Raw genomic sequence first — 21,211 nt, 5'->3', positions numbered from 1 at the left:
CTATATTATTATATTATAACAATCTCATATAGGAATTGAGAAAAGACACATAATAATATGATGCACCTCTTCATTTAAGCAAATTATGCAATGTGTGTACGTAAAAAGGTACTTTTTTTCTGAGAATACTCGAACTAAAGTAGTTTGAGATTATTTTAAAAAAAATTTAATTATGTCCTCAATTCAATTTTTAATTATTTCAAACTCTATATTCCTGTGTTATGAAACAACAAAATTGAGAATGAAAAAACAACATTAAATTAACTTAGGGAAATACTTGAGATCGTAAATTCAAAGAAGAACCAGAAATGTTGTAAGCCAAACAAATGTGCTAAGTTTTCGTGTATATCAATTTCTCCGCCTCACATTAATCAGAAATAGACAACATAATATTATTATGATATATACTTCAATTTTAAATCTATCGGAACTATACAATTGAATGTGAATGAACATTACTGACGGTGTACAAACACAACAGGATATCCCATTGCACAGTGTAATGTTTCGACGCCAATTACGAACAACACCATTTTTTTTGTAACAAACCTTGAAGCTAATTATTATACATCAAATATTTTCCACTTCGTCAATTCTTTTGTGCTCATGCATAATTTAAAATCAAATTTAATGCTGCTTGAAATTCAAGATGTAATCATTTTTTCACTCCAAGATATGCATTTACGGTCAGCCTTTTTTTTATAGTGAGTTCATTGATTGACTATAAAAAAGAGGTCAACGAACTCATGACCAGAACCCCTATGGATGACTACGTTAAACATGATTTGTATTGTTCAAAACTTGTTTTATCATTCAAATCAGAAAGCATGATTATTTCGCGGTAGAAATAGGGAAGATGATGGTTTTTACCGTGCCATCTTGCAATGCGCTTGCCAACAGTAATTACGCAAGTTTATAGAATTTAATAGACTATTGACATTTCTCTGTTAGTCATAATGCATTGGCCTTTTTTAGATTTACTGAGATATCACTGACATTATAGTGAAAGTTTTATTTTTTTAAGTGATCGAAAACAATTGTTCAAATCTATATTCGATACAAAATAAAAAAACTTTTTTTATATATTTTGCGTATTCATTTTGTAAATAATAATAAACCAGTATCACTTTAAAATACATATTGGCGTTCAAAATCCTTAATTACAATGAAGTACTGTTTTAACGAGGCTATAGTGCTGACCAAGTGGGAAGTAATTGACTATTCATAATTAATTACACCTTTTTTTTTTATTGACGAATACAATCTATTTTGATGTTGATATTTCTTGCCCATTAGCCTTCATACAACTATACCATACACTTTCATAATTATTCTTTTTTGCTTAGATGAGTGGACGAGCTCACAGCCCACCTGGTGTTAAATGGTTACTGAAGCCCATACATAACGTAAATGCGCCACCCACCTTAAGACATAAGTTCTAAGGTCTCAGTAAAGTACAACGGCTGCCCCACCCTTCATACCGAACGCATTACTGCTTCACGGCAGAAATAGGCATGGTGGTGGTACCTACCCGTGCGGACTCACAAAAGGTAATTATGCAAATTATTTGCGGGTTTGATTTTTATTACACGATGTTGTTCCTTCAACGTGGAAGTCAATCTTGAACATTTGTTAAGTACGTATTTCATTAGAAAAATTGGTATCCGCCTGCAAGATTCAAACACCGATGCATCGCTAGAGACGAATGCACCGGTCGTCTTATCCTTTAGGCCACAACGAATTCAAAAACATGCCCGGGACACCAGTGCTAAGTGGCCCCTATTGTTTGTGCTGTGCGATTGTGTGTGCCCAAAGTGCGAGTGTTTTGATCTAGCGGTGTTGTTTCGGCGCGGAGACGTTCCGAGCAACGAAACGCAGGACCCGGGACCAGGTGAGTTGTTCGACACTTTCTTTCCTAACATTGGTTAATTGCGGGTAGTTGTCGTTCAGCCTGGAAAAGCTGCGTACTCATTTTATTCTAAGAATAAAAACCGAGTTACGTTAGCGCCTTCGAGTCTGGCCATCTGTGTCCGTTCCCAGTCCTCCCCTACCCTTCGGGGTTAGGAGGGGCTGATACTAAACCCGCGTAAGCCAATTTACGGTGGTGGACCACGGCAAAGTCGGGAACCCGTAAACAGTTTGTTCTAGAATTAGTACATAGTTATTTTTCCTTATGCATAGTTATTTTTCCTTATTCTTTTTCTATTGTTTAATCATTTTAATTTTTACCACTTAATTATTTAAATTCATTTTGATATAATAATTTTTATAATCATATTGTAATCACCTACTAGCGCCACTGTGGCAGATTTATTTACTATAAAGTTAAGTTATTTCAATATACCCTCCATAGTTTTAATATTTTAAATTCTGTAAATATAATTTAATAAATACGGTTACATATTGGCGAACCGACCGATCTCCTTAAGTGGTCATTTATAGTATAGTTCATTTCTTATAGTTCATAATCCATTTATTATCTTTATTATTTTGGTAAATATCACGAACATACTGTAGGTTCCCGTCGTTGCTGACTGACATAGTTTTGATTTATTATAATTTTAAATTATTGTGTAGTTGTAGGTTCTATCCCCACCTTAATTATAAGCTGGGGTGGAATCCTCCAGGTGCACTGGTATCGTGTAAGGGCGATTGCGTTCTCAACGCGTACACACGATTGTCAATAGTTATTTTTAATTTTTCTTTTTTCTTTCTATATTTACATTAGATTAAAGTTTATTAATTATTAGATTGAATGTTTTTCCTTTTTTAACTTAGATATATATAGATTGGAACTCGAGCCCCAATGGTAAGCTAACTTTGATAGAGTGGTCTATTATTCGTCTATTAGTTGTTAAATTTTTACGCACACTATAAGTAGCCGGCCGCGGCGGGTGCCTGCAGGGTGGATCGTTGCAGATTAATCGTAAGTGTATTTTTAATTTTTGTTTCACTCTTGTTTTATTCTGTATTTATTACCTTATTAGTTGTATTATTCATTACTAGTTTACAAATCCTATTTTAAATTACGTTACAGTACTACTAATTAGCTATTAGATTCAGTACATATTAGTTCTTAGATGAACCACTCAGTATTTCGGTCGGTAGTCAGCCCTACAGTCACCGAATATACTTTACGAATGTACCGACAGTCGTGGGGACCAGTAAAACTTATTGGCTAAATCATGTCTGGGGGGACATCACCCCCCATAATCAGCACCCCCGGCCCGTCCCGTAAGGGACGCCAAGTTATGACGAGTCTGAGATTCAGACCTTCACCAGCAACCCGTACAGTCTCGATGGGACTCGGGACGGACAGCCGGCCCGGGCCTCCGGTCGCGGCCCAGAGGACTCTGAGGATCGAACCGGAGGAAGATATCCTTCCCCCGTTGACCGATCCCTCTGGGCCCTCTCGGCCGCGGAAGAAGGCCAGGTCCGAGTCCGACCGAGGCTCATCGAGCGAAAAGGACAAGCGTCCAAGAATAGGCCCCTCGTCTAGATCGGAGGGAGAGGAGAGTGCGACCACATCCTCTGCACATTCCTCAACCGAATCGGTCACTCCCTCCTCATCTAGGTCCTCGTCCCCCTCTGGGAGTCCAATCCCAGCCCAACCAATTCCGAAGCCTAGGGCTCCCGCCAGGACAGGGACAGCCCTAAGGCAAGTAAGATCCCCTCCTCGCTCTCCTTCCCCAACGCTATCTCCAATCCCGGTAGACTCAACCCGAGGTGCCCCCGCCCTAAGCGGCACGGCGGGCAACCTGGACTCCACCAGGTATATGGACCTCGAGTCTACCAGACCTCAACAGGTCCTTAAGCCCAACCCCACTCCCTCTACCTCCTATGCTGCCATGGCAGCTAGGCCAGGTATCCCTACCGCCCAGAGGACTTCCCAATCCTCACGAGTCCCTCCCCCGAGGCCGAAGGGTCGCGCCCAGGAGGAACTGCGCCGACACCCGCCAATTATGGTGGAGGCCCTTCCAAATTGGTCCCGCCATATGGCGGCCATTAGGGAGCGCCTGGGCCGCGCACCCTCGGCGCGACCCTTCGGCGCCGGCTTTAGATTTCTGCCGACGTCGGCTGAGGAGTATAGGGCGGTCCAGGCCTACCTGTCGGAGGCCTCTGCCAGGGACGGTACCATTAAATGGTACTGCTACGCCCTGGCGGAGGAGATGCCTTCGAAGGTGGCGGTCCGGGGCCTTCCTGCCGACACCGACGAGGCAGAAATCATCAATGCCCTGAAGGAGCTGGGATTCCCGGCTCGATACGCCAGGTGCATTAGGTCCCAAAGAGGGCGTCCGGGATGCGTGTTTCACGTAGCCCTGGACCACCTCTCGAAGGACGACCTCGCCCGCTTGTACGCAGTCAACGAACTGCTGTACCTGCCGGGGGTGACGGTCGAGGGATGGCGTCCAATCCGAGGGCCTGCGCAGTGTCATCGCTGCCAGGCCTTCGGACACGCCTCCTACAACTGTCATCGTGCGGTCCGTTGCGTAAGGTGTGCCGGGGAGCACATCGTAGCGGACTGCCCGAGGCCGAGGGACGGCCCGTTTTCCTGTGCCAACTGCGGGAAGGACCATGCCGCCGTCGACAGACGGTGTTTTTTTTTTTTTTTATGATTGAAGGATTACTGGTGGCCCGGAGGCCTTTCCAGTTTCACCAGGACAGGTGGGCGAGCAAAGGCTCAGCCAGGAGGGGTGGGATTTGCTAACAGCTACCCGAGCGCCTCCGAAGGAGACCTAACAGCTCAAGAGCAGCTGCTTCGCGAATGAATCTACTACCGGATCGGAATCGCGACCCGCTGAGAAGATCCGGCGAGAAACTCAGCGAGCTGATTCATGGGTTAGGTTGCACGGCGAACTCTTTGTCGAGTTCGACGAGTACGGTTACCGAGGTCCCTAAGCCTGCTCCTAGAGCTGAAGGCGTCTAGTGCGAAGGTTATTGGATCTGATGGATCCGTAAGGACGTGTCTAGGGCGTCGACGGTGACTGGCTCCTGCATGATCAGGATTCGGGGAGTAGTCAGCGGCGGCTACGATAAGGCGATTATCATGACGCATAGCCTTATCGAAGTACCGTTCCGACGCTGACTTCATGTATTTCTGTATAGATTCGAGGCCCAGGTCGTCGTGTAGGTCAACGTTCCTCACGAACCACGGAGCTCCGACGGCTAACCTGCAAAAGCGGGATTGTAGAGATTGAAGGGTGTCTATGTGCGTGCGGGCCGCGTGAGCGAACACCACACTCGCGTAAGTCATGACGGGCCTTATGCAAGTTTTGTAAAGTGTCACCTTGTTCCGAAGGGACATTTTACTCCGCTTACAAATCATGGGGTAGAGTCTACCGAGAATAAACGCGGCACGGTCACGGACTGATTTTATATGCGGGCGGAATGTCATCGATGCATCCAGGGTAACGCCCAGGTACTTGACCTTCCTGGCCCAGGGTATGGATTGACTAAAGAGAGTAATCGGGGGTGTGAGATTCCTCCTCCTAATACGGGAGGAAATCCGTGTGGAGCTTCCCCTCTGAAAGAGCACCGCAGTACTTTTCGCTGGGTTGATGTCTATGCGCCATTTTCGGAACCACTGTCCTAGGGCTAGGGCTGCGCTCTGAAGCTTCTTCGCGATTAGGGACTTGTTTCTACTGGAATAGTAAACAGTCGTGTCGTCGGCGAATAAAGCTAAATGGGTCGGCGGCGACCGGGGAATATCGTTAACGAATAAGCTAAATAGGAGGGGTGAGAGGACAGAGCCTTGCGGGACTCCAGCTGTGAGAGGTCGTGGGGAGGAGCGGGTTCCCTCGACTCGATATCGAAAAGAGCGGTTCGACAAGAAGTCCCGTATGATGAGCACGAGACTATCCGGCACACCCATGTTGAATAGTTTGAAAATCAAACCGTTGTGCCAGACTTTGTCGAACGCTTTTGCGACGTCGAAGAAGAGAGCTCCCGTGTATAACGGTTTTGGTCGATTAAGCCCCACAAGAATGTGCTCCGTGAGGCGGTGCACCTGTTGAACGCATGAGTGATTTGTACGGAATCCGAATTGTTCATCGATGAGAATGCCCTTGGATGAGACGAAGTCTCTGAGGCGTTTGTAGAGCAGACGCTCATACAGTTTGCCTAGAGACATGAGGAGGCTAATCGGGCGGTAGCTCGTCGGATGATTTTTTGGTTTACCGGGTTTATGTATGCCGATAACGTCCGCTTCTTTCCACACCGCGGGAAAGATACAGTTCGCCATAGCGGCATTGAAAATAGATGCCAACATCACGATGAGTTGGACGGGTAGAAGTTTAATAACGCGGTTGGATATACCGTCGGAACCGGGAGCCTTGCGAGGACGTAGGTCTTTGATCAAGTCTTTAACTTCCATCGGGGTGACGGGTGGTAACACATCAGAGGGTGGCAAGGAGGCTCTGCGTTCTACCTCACTGTCTACTAATTCTACATGCACAGGGTCCACGGATTGAGTGCTGGGCGTGCACTGGGTTTGCAATGTATCGGCCAGCAGCTCTGCTTTTTCGTCATCATCGAACGCCGTGAGTCGGCCTGAGGGGCCTACGAGGGGGGGCATAGTTACTACCGTATCCGATTTGAGAGTACGAGCTAAGCGGTAGTAAGACCTTTGGGAGGGCGCGAGTCCTTCTAAGAAATCAGACCATCTGGCATCTCGGACTTCGGCGATGCGAGACTTTACGTCGCGTTGTAGGGCACGCATTCGAATACGATTTTCCGCGGTAGGATACCTGTCGTAGGCACGTATCGAGGCGTTCTTAGCTCTAAGGAGTTCCCTAATATCGTCGGACAATTTGAAGCGGTGAAGGAAGTCCTCCGCTACAACTTGTTTCGATGACCTATCTAATGTCGAGGTGATGTGTGACGTTAAGATGTCTATGGCTTCAGCGGTATCCTGAGGAGACGGGGTAGAGTCCGGGCTAAACGGTAGCGATGGTGGATCAGATTCAGCCAGGCTGATGCCCAGCGTGTGCCAATCCACCACAGTCCTCGTGACGGGAACGGAATCGGGAGCGCGACCGAGCTTCATAACGACGGGACGGTGGTCTGAATCTAACTCTGAAACTACTTCGATCGAGTGTAAGCGCAGAGTTACGTTTTTTAATAACGCTATGTCGAGTATATCCGGGCGATGCGCGATATTTAGCGGGTAGTGAGTCGGGATTAGCGGAGCGACGATATCGAAGGCGAGATTATCGACTAACGCGTCAAGCCGCCTGCCATTCGGGGTTGTGGTGTGTGAGTTCCACCTAATGTGTTTACAATTTAGGTCGCCCGCCAGAATGACAGAGCTCCCCATGCCGAGCAGCGCCTCGATATCACTGCTTAGAACGATCTTATCCGGTGGAAGATAAACAGACGCGATAACGATTGGCGCGTGTCCCGTCAGTGAGATTCGGCACACTGATGCTTCGATATTAGCGAGCGCGGGAGGATCGAGTGGGACGCAATGCAGGGCTCTTCTATAGTAAATGACGGTACCACCACCACGAGCAGAGAGCCTGTCGTTCCTGACCATGTTATAGTTCGCGATTTTAGGGTCACGGCGCGCGGGCTTAAGTAGGGTCTCCTGCACTAAAAAGATATCAATTTGATGGTCACGCAAAAAGTCAGAAACCTGATCACGCTGATTTGCGAGACCGTAAGCGTTAAAAAATCCTATCGTTACGGATAGGGGCTTTATTCTACTTATATACGCCATTGATTACCGGCGGAGTGAGGGGAGGACGTACGTATTTAATGACGCGTATACGTCGGCGTATTCTTGCACAACGGCGATAAAGTGTTGTGCAGTGGAGGCAGAGCGAATGGCGTCGCCCAAAGCGTTAACGCGCTCAAAGTTGATCGACTGAAAGAAGTCGATCGCTAAAGCGAGATTGTCGGACGCGGTCGGAGGGCAAGTCGCGGGAGAGGGACGAGTCGCGGGGGCGGGACGAATCGCGGAGGAGGGAGTTGTAGCCGTGTTCATGTACGGCAGCGGTTTCGCCCAGGCCGAGACTCTGGGCACCGGCGCCGGAACGAACGCTGGCTTAGCCTGCGACACAGAGGGTGCCGAGGCTTTGATGTCTGGGCCGGAAGCTCGGAGGCGGTTTTGGCGGGCGACGCAGCGATTTATTTTCGGGGCTCGGGGGCATCCGCGGTAATTCGCGGGGTGACCCTGTGTTCGACACAGGACGCAGCTGGGCGGTTCCGTCGCGGTTTTTTGATCGCGAGTGCATAGGGCCGTGGCGTGATCGCCTAAGCACTTGACGCATCGGGGGCGCGCGTGACAGTTACGGGAAGAATGCCCGTATAATTGGCAGTTATGGCACTGGCTAGGTGTGCCTTTCTTGTGTGGGGTTTCGACTGCGATTCCGGAAAGGCTACAGACCGTTCGGATGTTGAATATTTGCTTACCCTCGGGGGTAGGCTGGAGGGCGACGAGAACCATATTATATGGCTCCCTTCCGCGGCCTGTGTGCATGCGGTGTACGGAGTTAACCGGTAGGCCTTGTTCGAGAAGGTCGGCCTTGACGAGCTCGGCATCCAACTCTTTAGGGATGCCACGTATAACGGCACGGAGTTCGCGCTCCTCCTGGAGCGTATATGTGTGGAAACTTATACGCTCCTTACGGAGGTAAGAAGAGAGGGCCCTATGGTCGTCGGATGTTCGAACCTTAATTTGAATGCCGTTCGCGAGGTTACGGGCATTCGTAAAATTGATATTTTTGGCCTTAAGGGCCAGGGAAACTCGTTCCCAAGCTGCCTTCTCTTGAAGGATTACCGGGGGAGGGGTCTGGGCTTTATTTTGTGCCACCGAACGCGGCGACGGAGTGGCACGGGCTGGAGGCGCAACGGGAGTCTGAGGGCGGGGGCGCGACGCGTTCGCGGCTTTGCTAATTTTAGCGGCCGCGGGAGCTCGAGACTCCGCGGCACGCTTCTTACCCTTTTGCACCAGGGTGAATCCATCCGTCGATGAGGCGGGAGCGAGGTCGACCTCCATCTCCGAGTCAGAGTCGGAGGACGAGGAGGCGGGCGCAGGTGACCTACGAGTAGGTGTTTTGGACGGCGCGACGGAGGCCGCGGATGATCGCGCTGCTGGAACGGTGACCACGGCGGACGACGCAGCAGTTTTACTCGCCAGTATAGGCGACGCGGGAACGGCAGGCACGACGGAGGCTGCGGTGCTCGATGCAGAAGCTTTGCACGCAGGTACAGGCGACGCAGGAGCAGCGAGCTTGGTGGAGTCCACGAGAGGGCTCGCAGTGTGATCGGCCTTGAAGGCCTGAAACTCGGAAGTGAGCTTTGGGTAGCGAAGCCGGAGAAATTCCGCAAATACAGCGTCCATGATGTCTACGTGCCCAGGTGGGGCTACCCTGGGTCTTAGAAAACACTCGCCTTGCGGCGAGGCCCCAACTTCTCGGACCTGAGCGGTTCTATTGAACACAGGTGGCGATGCGGCACGATTACTGCAGGACAAAGAAAAATCACAACAAAACGGAAATAACAAAAAGAAACAAAACAATTAAACACTTCCAGGAAGACAGTTTGTCGGCAGATGTACCACGAACACAGAAATAACAAAAGGAAACAAAACAAATAAAAACTTCCAGGAAGAGCACTTAGTCGGCAGATGTACCATGAACACAGGCCGCGCGAACAATGGCCGGGCTAACAAAAGCCGGGCGAACAAAGGCCGGGCGATCGAGTGGTCGATGAGCACGTCCGCGCGTGACGGGTGCCTCTATCGGAATATGACAGACGGTGTGCGGTCTTCCGCAAGCGGGCCAGGATGATGGGAGTAACCGTCCCTCCTCCTGCCCCACAGGCGCCTCGGGCCGGGAGTACAGCTCTTCCGGCTTCAGTACCTGTAGCAAAAGCAAAAGGGAAGGGGAAGGGGAAAGGGAAAACTTCCCAGCCCCCTCCCTCTTCCCACTCCGCTCCGTCTGCGGTGGTGGTGGAGGCACTGCCATCGGCGTCTACGCTGATGGCACAGGCCAACCCGCCACGGCAGTCAAAGAAAGTCCAACCTACTCCTGCTCCCCGTGGTCGCACTTCTGCTGGTGCTCCCACAATATCCCGTCCGACTAGCGGCATTACGACCCTAAACAAAAAAAAGGGAAAAAAACAGGAGGAAAAAACTAAAACGGAAAATAAGGAAAAGAGAGGAACGGGAGAATGCAAACGGAGACATTCCGGTGCCTACAGTGCAGAATTCTGCACCACAACCAACCGACCCAGAGAACATGGAGGTCACAGAAAACTCCACTCCGGCCCATACGATACCAAGCCAACCATTGCCCTCGGCCCATTCGGCTGATGTGACCACTACTGCCAACATAAATAATTTGCCCCCCCTCCCCCCCCGCCCACAGCGCGAGCGGCGCAGCGATCGGCAGGCCTCCCAGCCTGCCGGTTTTGCTGCCTGGCTGCTCACATTGTGGGAGAAATTGTCCGAGGTGATCTCCGGAGTAATCCGTGAGATCGCCTCGGGAGCCAGTCCCTTCGGGGCGTTCCTGTCGGGGTTCTACCGAATGATTGCGCAGTTCAATGGCTAGCCAGGAGCTGCGCATCATTTATTGGAACCCCGACGGGATAAAGTCCCGAAAGAACGACCTGCTTGTTCTCGCCCGGGAGTACAACCCAGAGGTTCTGCTCCTGGGCGAGACCTTGTTAAAACCTCAGGATGTGTTCAGGATTCCCAACTATTTCATGTACCGACGTGACGAGCTTACCCCTGCCGGGCGGCCGTTCAGGGGCACTGCGGCCCTTGTCAGGCGGGACGTGGTGCATGATCAGTTGGATTTGCTGTCCTTCTCATCGACAAGGTCAGTCGGTGTGAGGGTACACACCTCGGGGGGAGATATGCGGATTTATGCCGCGTATAGACCCCCGGGGCCTGAATTCCACCCTGAGGATATAAGACGGGCCCTGAATTACGACAGCCGCCCAGCTCTGCTGGTCGGGGACCTCAACGCGAAGCACGTCGCGTGGGGTTCCCGACTTAACACAGCAGTGGGCAGGCGGCTGTTAGAAGATGCCGATAGGGGCGACTACTCTGTGGTCGGCCCTGATGAACCCACGCACGTCCCGACCGCCGCGCGATACCAGCCCGATGTGCTGGACGTGTGTGTTCATAAGGGGCTACGGTGCCCCGTAACGATCGAGGCACTGTACGACCTGGGTACCCCACATCTCCCTGTCCTGGTGACACTGGGAATGGGGCTCACCCGGGTTGCGACTTCGCCCCTACGACCGAAGGTCGACTGGGAGCTCTTTAAGAGACGACTAGTCGACCTTCCCGTAATTCAGGACCCCAACACCCCTGAGGGGGTCGATGACGCGGCAGTCCGCCTTATCGACTCCATCAGGGGAGCGATTGACCAGGCGACGACTCTTGTGCCCAGCGGCGGACCCAGAGGTAGACTCCCGGCCCATCTGAAGGCGATCATTCGCCGGAAGAGGGGCCTGAGGAGGCTCTGGGCGACAACTCGTTGTCCCAGGATCAAGCGCGAGCTTAATGAGTTGGAAGCGGAGTTGGCGGCGAAGATTAGCTCCTTTCGGGGCTATGCGTGGGAGGAACGGATTGAGGAGGCCCGTGAGGACCCCTCTTCCGTGTCCCTCCACCGACTTTGCCGCCAGCTCTCAAATCGGCCTGCCCCGACTTGTCCACTCGTGGACGAGAGGGGCAACCGATGCTTCTCGGCTCAGGCCCGCGCCGATGTCCTGGCCGCAATGCTGGAGCGGCAGTTCGTTCCGAATGACTCTGCACCCTCAGAGGCCGCATTCCACCAATCGGTGGAAGAGAGCGTAGCGAACCTACTCTCCTCCCCGGTGCCACCGTTGGGAGATGATGTTTTCATCACTCCCAGTGAATTGCGCCTCTCCATCAAGCGGATGAAGAGGCGCAAGGCGCCGGGTGAGGACGGTATTCCCTCCCTCGCATTCTTCCATTTCCCTGAAACGGTCGTGTCATATATGACACGGCTGTTCAATTCCATTCTGTCCACAGGACACTTCCCGGGAATTTGGAAATTGGGCAAGGTTATCGCCTTGCCCAAACCCGGCAAGGATAGGAGAATTCCCTCCAGTTACCGTCCGATCACCTTGCTGTCGCATGTGGGCAAGTTGTTCGAGAGGCTGCTGCTGAGAAGGGTGTCGCCGCACATCCTTCCCAGACCCGAGCAGTTCGGGTTTCGCAGCGGTCACTCGACAACGCTGCAATTGGTCCGCGTCATGCATCACTTGGCGGATCGGTCCAACGCGCGCCAGTACACGGCCGCAGTCTTTCTCGATATCGAGAAGGCCTTCGACCGTGTCTGGCATGCGGGACTGATCCACAAGTTGGTGCAGAACACGGACCTCCAGCACGCCTACGTGCGACTGCTGGGGTCGTACCTGGAGGGAAGATCCTTCTTTGTCGCGGTCGAGGGCGCCAAGTCGTCGGTGCGCCCAGTCTCGGCCGGAGTTCCCCAGGGAAGCGTCCTGGCTCCATTCCTCTACGCTCTCTACACCAACGACATTCCCACGCTCGAGGGTAACCTCCAAGCGTGGGAAGTAGACGTGAAGTTGGCGCTGTTTGCCGACGACAGCGCCTACTTCTCGTCATCCAACGTCCCCTCTGCGGCCATTCTGAGGATGCAGAGGCTTTTGGACTTACTGCCCCAGTGGCTGGACCGATGGAGGGTCGCGGTCAACGTGGGGAAGACTGCGGCTATCCTCTTCGGTCCGGTCCGCACAACAGTCGTCCCGGGACAGCTCAGTCTCCGTGGCGCTAATGTCGAGTTTAGATCCAGCGTCCGGTACTTGGGGGTCGATATCGACCGGAGTTTGAGGATGACCGCCCACGCCAATAAGGCGTTGGCGGCCGCTCGCTGTGCGAGATTCCTCCTCCGGCCGGTGTTGGCCTCTAGGTTGCCGGTCAGGACTAAGCTCGGCATTTATAAGACGTATGTCCGTTCCCGTATCACGTACGCAGCTGAGGCCTGGTATCACCTCATCCCGCAGGGTATGCGGGCGAGGTTACAGGTCCAGCAAAATCTGGCTCTTCGCACGATAGTCGGAGCAGGGCGTTACGTCAGAAATGACGTAATCGCCCGGGATCTGGATGTGGAGTCGCTCGAGGAGTTCATCCGGAGGCTAGCTCGTAATCTTTACGAGCGGGCTGACGGTGGACCCCACGAGCACCTCCACAATATAGCTCCCTTGCACGCCAGACCACCTGATGGTCGGGCGCTACCAAGGGAGCTACTGGAACCCCCGGCTATGGTAAGATAGTCGGCTTAATCGGAGTGATATGGGAGTGCTCATAATGAGTGCCCCCATGGGACTGAGCTGTCCACACTCGTCATGTCCCCCCACATCGTTGGGGTGCCCCCTTATGGGGACCCATTTCCCACCCCCGTTGGGTGGACCACTCCCCCGTCTGGGGAGTGTTTAACATCGGTCCCTCCCCGCGACGGTCTTCCCCTTCTGGGGAGCCCCTAGCGGGTGAGCGCCAAACCAGTGCCGCGGCTCCCCCTCTGGCTTGTAGAGGTGGGGCCGCGACATGGGGCCGGTGGCGGGCCCCACGGTTGCTGACTGTTGTCCTGGCTTATGTATATAGTAGAGTAGTTAGTTTTTAGTTAGTTTAGTTAGTTGTGTAGTTAGTTGTAAGGAAGAAAAAAAAAAAAAAAAAAAAAAAATTCTAGCATTAGGAAGCAGAGGACAGCAGCCGGCGCCGGGGTGCGTCGTCCGCGGGCACCACTCCTCCTGCATCATCAAGCCCGTCGTATTAAATATATGTATGTATTTTTGTCGATGTGAGTGTGCCGAAGCACGCTGCGAACAGCCCCCCCCAATCCAGTCCTGCATCCATTTCACCCCTGCCCTATGTGGCAGGGAGCGTCTGCCCGGGTAGTGGGGTTTACCCCGAGGCCCGCTCCGTGCCCCCGTAAGGGAGTACGACGACCCCGAAGAAGAAGAAGAAGAAGAAGAATTCAAAAATTAATTTTATTTATATGCCGATATCTCAGCTGATTTCCACTTTGGGCGAATATTCGTCTGAGGAACAGCTTTATTTGCTCTTTATCTTTGTATGTAATATCTCTGTTGATTACATAAATTTAAAGAAAAATGTTTATGTATTTTCCCAAGCAGAGATATCACGAACTGAATGCCACCATTTTATGTCGTCGACATTAGTATTCAAGAAACATACAGAACAGATGTTTACGATTTTTTATTAATATTAACCCGATACAGCAACGTCTCTATAAACTACAGTACAAATTTTAATCATTTGTTGTAAGTTCAAATTTTAATAATCCACATATTCGATCCTTGAATCACAAAGTCAGACATAATACAAAAAAAACTACTCCTTCGCAGAACTAATAAACAGTAAGATATCTAATACACATTATCGTCATTCCAATGGAATGTCTTTTGTGCATACAGAATATCAACAGGCATTCCATATCCATCCATCAATTTACATTGTGATTCCAAATTTAACCCAGGTGAAGCTATGGGCTTATTTACAATTGTCATAGTATGCATTATTTACGAAACTGTTTTTTTATAACAACTAAGAGGCAAACGAGCAAGACGGGTCACCTGATAGTAAGTGATTCACCGTCGCCCACGGTCACCAGCGTTTACGCCAGTGCGTTGCCTACCCTTCAGGTAAGAATATGCTCTTTTCTTGAATAACCCAATGTCGCAGTTGTTGGGGAAGACCGCTGATGGCAACGAATTCCAGAGATTTACTGTGCGTGGCAGAAAACTGTTTTTAAAACGCATTGTAGTGGAACGCCAACCATCCAGATGGTGCGGATGATAGTTCCGGCGAGACGATCGGTTGTGAAAATCAGCGGCTTCTATTAAATTATATGTTAGAAGTATCAGTTTTACAATTTGGTACGTCATACTATGTTCTCAGCTTTAATCAATGTAACAAATGTACATATTTATTGTGTTCACGAGTGGTCATGGATAGAAGCTCGTTAGCAGTGTATTTACATAGTTAATTCGTTTACGCTAAACATATATAGTCTGTTTAACTTCTTAATGGTATTGGTGAAGGTTTTGTTTGCTCTTCTGCCATGCGTTATAAACAAAAACTAAGTTCGTTATTTGAATTGGATTTAAATGAATAATAATTTTTGTTATATGATTATAATATACTAGTGGTAGCAGTCGAAATTCGATTGTAATTAATTGAAATTATAAGTTTAAACATTATTATGGTTCTATTGTCAAACACTATTATACTTCGACAATATAATCACAGTATTCGCTAAAACTGCACTATAGACCAATAATATTAAAGACAAACAATATTAATTTATTTTCAACCACAGCCTTTAAACAATAACAAACGTTTCCCAATTGACAATAAACAAATAGTATGTTTTTATGTATGTGTTGTGTTGGTGGCGACGAAAGTTAAGCATGAAAGAGGAGTGCATGCGGCAGAGATGCGAATGTTGAGATGGATGTGTGGAGTGACAAGAATGGATAATATAAAGAATGAATATATCAGAGGAAGTGTGAAAGTGGCCCCGGTAAACAACAAATTAAGGAGCGGACGGTTAGCGTGGTATGGACATGTGATGCGTAGAGAGAAGATGCATGTGACTAGGAGATGTATGGAAATGGTAGTGCAAGGTAGAGGGGAAAGAGGTCGACCGAAGAAGACATGTACGGAGTGTGTGAATGACGATATGAGAGAGAGAGGAGTGAGTGTTGAGATGACGGCTGATAGAAGAGAATGGAAGTGAAAAATTAGCTGTGCCGACCCCACCTAGTAGGATAAGGTGGAGAAAAAGAAGTTGTGTCAAATAAATGGTAGTGTGCGTAAAAGTTTTTTTATTGATTTAATGCGTTTTTTATGCAAAAAAAAATATATATAGCATTCTGCACTTCTTTTCTATATTCTCTATAAGTGTGGGAAATTTCATACTCCTCCGTCCGGGCAATTTTCGTAAAAAGGGGTACAAAGTTTTTGCTTCACGTATTAATATATAGATAAACAGTTTATATCCTCACAGTGAGATAATGAGCTCAAATATAAACTTGCAATCTTGCCGCTCAGGGTTTCTGCATAAGTCAATGAATCTAAGAATATGAGAATATTAAGTAGATCGGTTCTTGGCACAGTTGACGCATTGCCACTACGTTTCGCTGCACTAAATGCGAGGTACGGATTTGGCACGTAATTTATTTCATTGATTTAATTAAATGGGACGGATTTGATGAATTATCAATTTTGAATTTAAACGAGGGCTTAGAAGACTATTTTACGGTAAGTAGCGACGTATGTATATTATTTAATATAGTACTAGAATAGCTATATGCTCCATATATTATTATACGATATTATTTGGGCACGGGCGCACTCCAACTCAAATATGAAAATATATTAATTTATTTGCATATCATTCAATTCCCACTGTTCATTGTAATATCCGTTCATAACAATTTCTTCGTTCGTAATAATCAGTCGTTTATCTGTATGAATAGCTCAATTAAATCTGATAATTATTTTGAGTTCTGCGAAAATCTCTAATACTTATATAATACTGCTACATTTTATGTCGCTTAATAGTGATGAATGTATTTAGCACTGAACCCTAAAAATAAAATATAGCGGACATCTCGTAAAATTTATCATTTCTTTTATTTTCAAAGGAATATTTTTTTGTTACATATATTTAATTTCATATTCATTATTCTATTTTATTCATCGTTTTCAATTGTAAAAAGCTTTTGCATGACTTGATAAGTGTCTTTAATGAGACTTTTGTATTGAGACATTGATATAGTCGACTTTTATGATTGAAATTAATAAAATATTTTTTTCATTCGTGAAAATATTAGAATTTTTTTCATGATAAATTCTTTGAGGACCACCTGATGAGTATCCAATACTATCCAAAATTTTCAACTCACGAAAGTAATCAAGAGACAGTGAACATTAAACCGAAAAGTAAACCCCCAGATTGCGGATTTATTTTCTTTCATTCTTACTATCTTTCATTCTACTTCTTCTATCTTGCATTTTACTTCTTACTTTTCAACTCTGTAATAAGATTTTCAAGGTGAAAAGATAGTTGTTCAACTTCTGTCAAGGAATGGGTAGGAGACGCGTAATGTGCATACTCCTCAAACGTACCATTAAACATTGTACAGCTAACCCACTGATACACCCCACCATGGATCCTATAGCCATCTGGAAACGTACTCGGGTGACTTAATGCAAAAACAAATCGGACATTGGAAATGTTCCTCTGAAGCAAGACAGTGATGGTACATAAAAGCATCCATGCGCACACTGTATTTTACACGGTCTCATCTAGTTAAAGAAAAGTTCCCAGAACATTGTGCACGTTCCTTCTTTTATCAACGCGAGCTACTGTGGTGTCTACTTTCGCCCAGGTTGCTTAGAGTCGGGTTGCTCAGAAGAAGACTCAGGTGGGAACTTAGGCTAGTTTAAGCTAGACGTAAAAAAAAGAAAATCTCTGAACTTTTTGACATATGACTCTTCAAATGAGGTATGAAAGTAAGTAAAGGAACACAGTACTTGGAAGTACCTCTTCAGAGGCCAAAAAACATGACTGTTAAATTCACTATTCGTAAAAGTTCAGGAAAAATATGATAATAAATTTTAACCATCTCCACGTTGACGCTTCAAATATAATATATTTATTTACAAATATAGTCCATAAGTCAGAACAAAGTTAATAATTGAGTAGTCACGAACAATTTCGCGGACAAAAGTTCTAAAATCGGAGTTACTTTTGAATGACACAAACAGCGACTGCCCTCTGTCTTTTAATTTATAATTGAAATTTATTTAAACTGCTCCAAACAAAAGAGCGATTTGGAAATTCACTGTGTCAAAAAAAATACAATTGGTTTATGGTTGGTTAAAGAAATACTACACTGCATAGATTTTGCCTATATACTAGTTGAAAAGCACGAGCAAACTATTCACATATGCTAATTACTTATATAAATCTTAAATAAGTCCTTTTCTCACTTATAATATTAGATATTGCTTAGTATTATTATTAGCTTTAGACAGCCAAAATGCTGTCTGTAGTAAGTAATAATATCCTGTAATGTAAATGCTGATTTACGTGAGAAGTGCATCTAAAATAAAAGCAGCTGACAATTTCAGAACACAATATTCTTGCCACGTGTTGCTTTACGAGTTTTGGGATTCGAAAGTCAAGCGTCATCTCCTAAACGTTGGTTAGCGCACAATTTCAAAATGATATTCTATTATAAAAAGAAATATTCTGCACGAAAGATCGCAAACAAGATTCCTTTTTTGTTATCTGTACCGGTAACAGACCAGAAATAAACTTGGAGCCCAAATAACGAAGATACGGATTCCAACCGCGAATCAAACTTGGACCACATGATACAATCGAGGTTCCCAATCACTAGAGTTCACTAGACAAGCCAAGCGATTTATCGTCATTAATCAATTTATCATCGTGATAACAGTTAAAACCAATAATCACACAAAATATTCTTTCACATCATAATCGCATTTTCAGAAATATATTTTCTCGAATAAAAAATATTTCTCTGAAAATCCATTATTAATTAATAACTTTAGTTTGAAATACCCTCCAAATGTCTACTATAAATATAATCAAATGTAAAGAAATGCTGCCAATCTAATTTACATTACAAGACTGCTTCATTCTAATTTATTTTTCTGTGCTACTAGCAACTATTGTGGTTTGAATTCATCGAAAAAGGAATATTGACTAATTTTAACTTATTAAGCTTGATCACTTAATAAATCTACCTAACGACTGCGCCCAGTATTCCGTCCGCAATTTTTCACAATTACATTATACAATAACATCCTCACTGCACTAACTACAGTTACGAACAATTACCTAACTTAATTGCTTGACCTATGTTTGGCCAGTAACAGGATCTTACATCATAATAGTCTGTCCGTTTATTATCAGAAATTACGGTCATTCGACCACCTCGAGCTAACATTCCCATTTTCTATAGTAGCGATACTAACTCTATTAATTTTACTATTTCGCGAACACTTAAATTGAGAATTGGTCTACCAGCTAATTGAACTGTAGGCTGAATCTAATTATGACAGAGATAGTTCTTGAGCCAAAAGGGATAAGAACATCTGTACCACCTATAATGATATTCATTTGGCACTGACAACCAATTACGTATAAACTTATCATCAAAATAATTAATCCCAGAATTGATAGAAGCTTTGAAAATCAGATTAGATTACGAACAGATTACAAGCAACGGAGTGTTCCTTCCTACAATTATTCCCTTTATGAAATATTGAATGTTCCATGAAATCTATTTGTCCACGTTTATGGAATTGAATGTCAATGTCGTCTATTTTTAACGTGATAAATTTAAGTTGAAAAATATATCCAAACGTTATTTGTTTTTATTACTTAGACCGGTGTGTGTGTGTCTTAAATGGTTACTGGACCCCAAAGATATCGACAACGTTAATGCCGCGACCGGCCTTGAGAAATGGGATCTAAGTCTCAATTCTATAGTTAAACGCTTGCCCCACCCTTCAAACTAGAACGTATTACTTCTTCGAAACAGAAATAAGCGGGATGATGCTACCGACTCGTGCGGACTCACAAGACGACCTATCAATATAACAGCGCTATTTAGTCCACCATTGACTATTAGCTGTATTGATCTCTGTTTTTCAAGATATTCCTTTGCACTAGATATCTTTTGTGGAACGAACTCATACAACCATTTACAACGTGTATGTAAAGTAAAGGCGCTTGCGAGAGAAACACTTGAAGTTTGCTTGAAACGAAAATTAAACTAATTTATGATACAATTTTACTTTTACTGGTGGTAGGACCTCTTGTGAGTCCGCACGGGTAGGTATCACCACCCGGCCCATTTCTGCCGTGAAGCAGTAATGCGTTTCGGTTTGAATGGTGGAGCAGCCGTTGTAATTATACTTGAGACCTTAGAACTTATATCTAAAGGTGGGTGGCGCATTTACGTTGTAGATGTCTATGGGCTCCGGTAACCACTTAACACCAGGTGGGCTGTGAGCTCGTTCACTCATTTAGGCAATAAAAAAAATAAAAATAAAAAACTTAGTAAACGTATTATTGTAATTCAGTATTGTCGGTTTTCCATATTCGCGTGGCAATACATCGATTAACACTTTTGGACTTTTGCAGTTTAAAGGTCGGAGAGTGAGTGACATGGTGACGGACATTTGTCCCGGCAAAATGGGAGTTTATTTCATTTTAAACAATACAAAATTTCTTAGTGCAATGAATGAACTTGTGAAATGATAAATTAATCATAATCATAAATAAAGAAATTGACAGAACCATAAACTTTGTTACGAATTTAATTCTGGCACAAGATTATTCCTTCCATATTACAATCGCAAAAGCTGCCGGTAATGCAAATTTAAATATTTACTGCGTTCATCAGCCTCTGGAATGAACTCTGGTGGCGGCACTTCAGTGGTGTTTCAACATCGTTTTGATATGAATGACAAATTAGGGATGTAAGTGGCTAACAACACACGAGGTGATGTTTTCAGTAGCAGCAAAGCTTGTCTTTTGACATTGTCCATATTCATAACCAATTATAAATAGCTACGATAGTGTAGTTTTTCGGATTATCCAGTTACGAAGGCAATGAAAATTATTATTTTCTCCTACTGACGCCGAAAGTTCGGTTTTCGTCCCGCTGCACAGGGAAGAAAGTGTAACTTTTCCTCCCTGGGTACAAGTGCGCATGCGCGTTAGTGTCTACGTCTGCTCTCACGCATCTAAAACTCTCCGCCATTTTCTTATTGCTTATAGGCTGTGGTCAAATTGAGAATAGAGTAATATTGATACTTTTTGGCGGGAACGCGAGGAGTGAAGTTGTGTGATATGTTTTATTTTGTCTATTTTGTGTTTCTTCAGGTTTAAATGTGTAATAACGGTGGTTTAATAACTGTTTAGTATTTGTAAAAGTGCACAAATGTGGGAAGATGAAACAAAGCCGCTGAACGTAACTTCTCGGGATTCTCCAAAAAGTCCACTGAAAAAGTAAACCACTCAGTAAGCCACCATTTTACTGAGATTATATTTCATCCCATATCATCTCATTTTATTTCATTTCATTTCGTTTTCATTTCATTTCATACCTAATATTATTTAAAAAAAAAAGTTTTATTAAAATT

At 46.0% G+C, this 21,211-nt stretch overlaps 1 protein-coding gene and 1 non-coding gene across 2 annotated transcripts in view; both read right to left on the bottom strand.

Annotated features, from left to right (window-relative positions):
- The window catches only part of LOC101735353 (uncharacterized), a 42,030-nt gene that overhangs the window by 8,536 nt on the left and 12,283 nt on the right, over positions 1-21,211 (bottom strand). The gene's annotated exons all lie outside the window — the stretch shown is intronic.
- Positions 16,921-17,038, bottom strand: Mir3260 (microRNA mir-3260). The gene has a single exon (NR_107545.1). It is a non-coding gene; the product is annotated as a microRNA mir-3260 (primary transcript).

This window comes from Bombyx mori, chromosome 23, assembly GCF_030269925.1.
Source record: "Bombyx mori chromosome 23, ASM3026992v2".
NCBI classification, from domain to species: domain Eukaryota; kingdom Metazoa; phylum Arthropoda; class Insecta; order Lepidoptera; family Bombycidae; genus Bombyx; species Bombyx mori.
This window is presented reverse-complemented; position numbering and strand designations above follow the sequence as displayed.